The following is a 5,615-nucleotide window of genomic DNA, read 5'->3' on the forward strand; positions in this document are numbered from 1 at the left end:
TATCTCAATAAAATCTATGATTGGTTAGGTGGTGGTCGAGGTAGATAGATTCCGTATATTGAAGAGCAATTTATAATAAGTAAATGGTTTTGGGTTATTTCAAATGGAACATAGGAAGTGGTAGACAAATTTTATTCTGGCATCACAAATGGCTTGGTGAATACCTCTTGAAGGTTGTGTGCCTTGAAGTTTTTTGGCTGGTTGCAAACCAAGAGGTTGTGGTGTGTAATGCCATGGAGAGAAGGGGAGATCATTACATGGAATGTTCCTCTAATTTATAGGAGGCTTAATGAGAGGATTCAAACACAGTGGTACGCAATGATGGAGGTACTAGGAAAAGTTTATGTATTGAAAAGGATGGCATATTTTCGGATAAATCTTGCTACAACTTGTTCTTTCATGATAAATGGAGATGGTCGTCTACTATTATTGAACAAATTTGGAAGTGGCCAATCCCACATAAGGTGTAAATCTTTATATGGCTGGCCTCGCAGAATAAGATCTTAACAATCGACAACCTTATAAAGAGAGGTAAAATTTTACCTCATATTTCCCTTCTTTGTAAGTAAGATGGGGAGTCGGTTAATCACTTACTGTTGCATTGCCCTTTTGTTTCTAAGCTGTGGATTTGGCTGTAGAATATGGTTGGTGTGTCTCTTACATTACGACAAGGAGTGCTCTGTATGGTTGAGCAGTTCATTCCCTTTTTCCTGCCTAAGGTAGGTAGGATTATTTGGAAAATTGATGTAAGATTGATTATGTGGGAAGTATGGAAGGAGAGGAATAGAATGACATTTGAAGGGACTGTGCTTCTTGTGGATAAAATTATTCATTTGATCAAATTGTCGATCTGGTCGAATCTCTCGATTGCATAGGAACGTTGGGGTATTTCAAAATTGGATGTTATGATGAATCTCAGTAATTTATTCTCTCTTGGTTTGCAACGTTGCAAGCTAAAAGGTACTTGGGTTAAGCCGCCATTAGGCTGCATTAAACTTAATTTTAATGGGAGTTCTTTTGGCAACCCAGGTCCTGTTGGTATTGACGGGATTTTTCGTGACCCAATTGGTGATGTTTTATTATCCTATTGGGGTGGCTACGGCTAATTCAGTAGAATTATTGGCCGTATTGAAAGGATTGGAGATCTTTAGAGATAGATTTTAGGGGCTTAGTTGTGAGATGGAAGGGGACTCGATGAATATTATCCACTGGTGTATTGGTCCCTTGGGAACTGTGGTCTACTTGGTTGAGGATTCTAGATCTCTAATCTTCTTTGTCTATATCCTTTTGCCATGTTTACCGTGAGGCGAACAATATTGAACAACGTTGCTGATCTGCTAGCAGAAGGAGGAGTGTTGTTTGATTCTATTTGTATTTCCAATGATGTAATCACTTTTGATTGATAAATAAAAATTTTGGGATGTCTTTCAAAAAAAAAAAAAAAAATGATTGGTTCAAAGAGCATCTCGAGATGCAAGTGATTGGGAATGATATAACTAGTAATGTTTCTCCTCATATCAATATATTACATTGTCTCGGGGGAATCACACTTTCCTAGTGCCCTTAAAATTTCATGTACAATGAATTTGTAAAGAAATAAAAATAAAATAAATGTACATATATGTTGTTTGTTAGATCTACCCAAATTCAATCGGAAGAGTCCGGTTTACACTGTTCCATCAACTTACAGTTCATAAAATCTTTATATGACCCGACCCGCTAGTCCGATCAAATAGGCCTGGTCCAGTTAGGGTTTGGTTTAGACTGTTGTCCCTTTGAGGTTTACTCTCTATGCTAAACTTATAATCAAAAAGAAATTCATTGAAAATTTGAAACGCTAGAAATCGATTACAAGAAAGGAGTTTTTCCTTAGGAATTGGTGCTTCGCGTAGGTGATCAAGGGAGGGAGCCATTCTCACTCGTAAGGAGTTTTTACTTTTAAAAATTGAAGATTAGTTAATAATAATAAAAAAAGGGTTAAGATCCACCTTTGTGGAAGAAATTTCATTGAAATGCTCAAAATTTATTACCAAAAATCATTTTTTTCCTCTTAAAAATTAGGATAAATTTGTAAAAACATTATGTAAGAACGCCTCTATAGCTTTCCTTAAAAAAAAAGTAAGACTAAATTGATTACAAAAAAAAAATTTCGCCTTTAAAAAGTCAAGACCAATTTATAAAAAACATTGTGTAAGACCAAGCTCTACAAAAAATAAAAAATAAAAAAAAAGTGTAAGACCCACCTCTACTGGAAAAAATAAAAATAAAAAAAATCTAGATCGATTTATAAAGAACTTATGTAAGACCTACCTCGATATTTTTAAATTTAATACTAATTTCAAAAAATACTAAGACTGATTTTTCAAAAGATTGGGTAAGATTAGTTCATAAAGAAAATTTGGTTAAGATCCACCTATGTGGAAGATCTAATGGGTAATAATTTATGCAAAAAAGGAACATTAATACTCTATTAAATTGATCAGAAAAATATTTTTTTATCTATGAAACATTGACGGACTAATTTATGAAAGTAAATGGGATTAAAAAAACAAACGTTTAGACCAAATTGATCACTAAAAAAAAAAAATTGGGTAAGATCCACCTCAAACGAGGTGGGTAGCCTTAACCGGATGTATTCGGTAACAAGAAAGCCCGAAGGCTTGTTCCCGTCCCTATCAGGGGAGATGCCAACCGTCTCTCCTTTCAACGAACACGACGTTAGACGTGGTTGAGTTGTTTATATAGAGACGAATTAGGGCTAATATCTTCGATATGGGATATTTCATTCTCTCTATTTGTCCTCACTCTCTCTCTCCACCCTCATTTTATCTCTCTCTCTCCTCGCATTGTTTTTTAGAAAATGTCTCCTCTCTATTTGTCCTCACTCTCTCTCTCCACCCTCATTTTATCTCTCTCTCCTCGCATTGTTTTTTAGAAAATGTCTCCTAGCGCCATCTTTTTCTCTTAGGATAAGGAATCCAGCCTTCCATGCCCTCCCTCTCTCTCTCTCTCTCTCTCATATTTCTTGGTCTATTTAGGATCCTCTTTGAAATTACCAAATAAGTATTCTAAAAAATGTATATAATGGCTTTGAGTTTTCTAAGTATTAATTGGTTAGGTGTGGTCAGGTCCAGGTCAATCCTGACTGGGACCCGCTTGACTGGATCTGTGCATACACACACATGCACGTGCGCAAACTCACACCCACACATATATTGGGTTGGGTCAACCTTGACTCTAACCCAACCTGATAAAGTCCAGGGCCTAGACCCAACTCAGCTCAGGTCCAACTTATTTGGACCGAACCACGACCTTGGTCCGATATTTGGATCCAAACTCGGGCTTAAGTCAACCCTACTCAATTGCCACCCGTATTTCCATATTGATTGCCCAACATATAAAATGGTCTTTGTTCAATGTTAAGACATTAATCTTTGAAGGAAATCTAGAATGTATATACATTTTCATTTTAATCTTTGGAGCAAATCTTAAGACACTCTAGGTCAAGGACAGTATCCCCAAATTAGGGTCCAAAGTATGTTCTTAGGAGGGGTTTAACTTGATGGAGTGAGCTGACAATACGCTCCGGAAGGAGCACATATTCTTTTGGCGTAATTTTTTGTCCATAAAAATGAGATTTGAAGATTGCCGTGGGTTTCTCATATGGTTGGGTAAAAAGTTTGCGTTTTATTTCCATATCATCTATTTAATTCATATAATAAGTTGATTTCAATTTTAATAGAATTGTACTTTCTTTATAACAAATAAAATGTCATGAAATCCCTGATATTTTTATTACAATTCAAGTGTTAAGGGATGGTGCAAAATTTATTTATCAAATTAAAAAATGGGCTAAATTAGAATTATTCTGATAATTTTCATTATTAATTTTTTTTATTAGCAACTTCAATTTTCATGAAAGTGCCGTCGTTGCTAGAGCATCAGCCTCATCATTAACCTTACTTGGGTGAATTTTCGCTTCTAGCATGCTCATTGATAGCTTTATTTTGTCGAATGCATTTTTTTTTGGTGCCATTGGAACTTCTTGCTTAGTTTACCTGTTTGGGTACATGGATTTTAAGGCATGTATTCCTTATATTGTCAAAATTTGTCGTTTGGATTGTTTAATGACTAGGATACTTAAAATCAAGAAAATTAAAATCATGGAAATAAGATATACTTTTCCATGATTTCATTTCCATATCAAAACCTGTTTTTTTACATTTCCAAGGCCAATAGATTTCACTCATTGGCTCCCTCGATCCGAAACACAAGGAGCGATTTCACTTATTGGCTCCCTCGACCCAAACACAAGGAGCATTTGGTAAGTATGAAAATTTTAGAGAGAGAAAGTACCTAAAGTTTTTAAAGAGAGAAACTATCTCAAAATTTTTACAGAAAAAAACCATCTTCAATTTCAACTTTTAGAGAGAGAAAGTACGTTAAAATTTTAAAGAGAGAAAGTATCATATTTTTTAGAGAGATGAACTATCTCAAAATTTAGAGAGAGAAACTATCTCAAATTTTAATTTTTAGAGAGAGAAAGTATGTAAAAATTTTAAAGATAAAGTCTATTAAAATTTTAGAGAGAGAAAGTGTTAAATTTTTTTGAGAGATAAACTATCTCAAAAATTTAGAGAGAGAAACTATCTCAAATTTTAAGTTTTAGAAAGAAACTATCATATTTTAGAGAGAGAAAGTACATGCAAATTTTTAGAGAAAAAAACTATCTCAATTTTTTAGAGAGAGAAACTATTTCAAAATTTTAGAGAGAGAAATAATCTCATATTTTAATTTTTAGATAGAGAAACTATATCAAATTTTAGAGAGAGTACCTAAAAATATTTTGAATAGAAACTATCTCAAAAAAATTTAGAGAGAAACTATCTAAAATTTTTTGGAGAGAGAAACTATCGCAAAATTTATGTTTTAGAGAGAACAAGTATATTAAAAATTTTGATAGATAAACTATATCAAATTTTAAATAGAGAAAGTACATGAAATTTTTAGAGAGGGAAACTATCTCAAAAAAATTTAGAGAGAGAAACTATCTCAAAATTTAAGTTTTAGAGAGAGAAAGTTTCTCAAATTTTAAACTTTAGAGAGAGAAAGTATATCAAAGTTTTGAGAGGCAGTATATCAAATTTTAAAGAGAAAAACTATTTCAAAATTTTAGATAGTGAAACTATCTAAAACTTGAAGTTTTAGAGAGAAAACATCTTAAAATTTAAGAGAGTAACTATATCAAATTTTAGAGTGAGAAAGCACATAAAATTTTTCAGAAAAATAAACTGTCACAAAATTTTTAGAGAGAAATTATCTCAAATTTTAGCTTTTAGAAAGAAAAAGTACCGTAAAATTTGAGAGAAAAAACTGTATCATATTTTAGAGAGAGAAAATACTTAAAAATGTTTAGAGAGAAGCTATCTCAAAATTATTGAAGAGGGGAACACTCTCAAGTTTTAAGTTTTAGAGAGTGTGTCTTAAAATTTTAGAAAAAAAAACTATATTAAATTTTTGTGAGAGTAAAGCACTTAAAAATTTTAGAGAAAGAAATTACCTCAAAAATTTTAGATACACAATTTCAAATTTTAAATTTTGGATAGAAAGGATAT

At 32.7% G+C, this 5,615-nt stretch overlaps 1 non-coding gene across 1 annotated transcript; it reads right to left on the minus strand.

Annotated features, from left to right (window-relative positions):
* Nucleotides 1-2,580: 2,580 nt before the first annotated feature.
* LOC148780691 (U6atac minor spliceosomal RNA) lies at nucleotides 2,581-2,714 on the minus strand. The gene has a single exon (XR_016039874.1). It is a non-coding gene; the product is annotated as a U6atac minor spliceosomal RNA (small nuclear RNA).
* Between the last annotated feature and the right edge of the window lie 2,901 nt (nucleotides 2,715-5,615).

This window comes from Amborella trichopoda, chromosome 8, assembly GCF_054954075.1.
Source record: "Amborella trichopoda isolate Santa Cruz 75 chromosome 8, AtrichopodaSantaCruz75HAP2 v2.0, whole genome shotgun sequence".
NCBI classification, from domain to species: domain Eukaryota; kingdom Viridiplantae; phylum Streptophyta; class Magnoliopsida; order Amborellales; family Amborellaceae; genus Amborella; species Amborella trichopoda.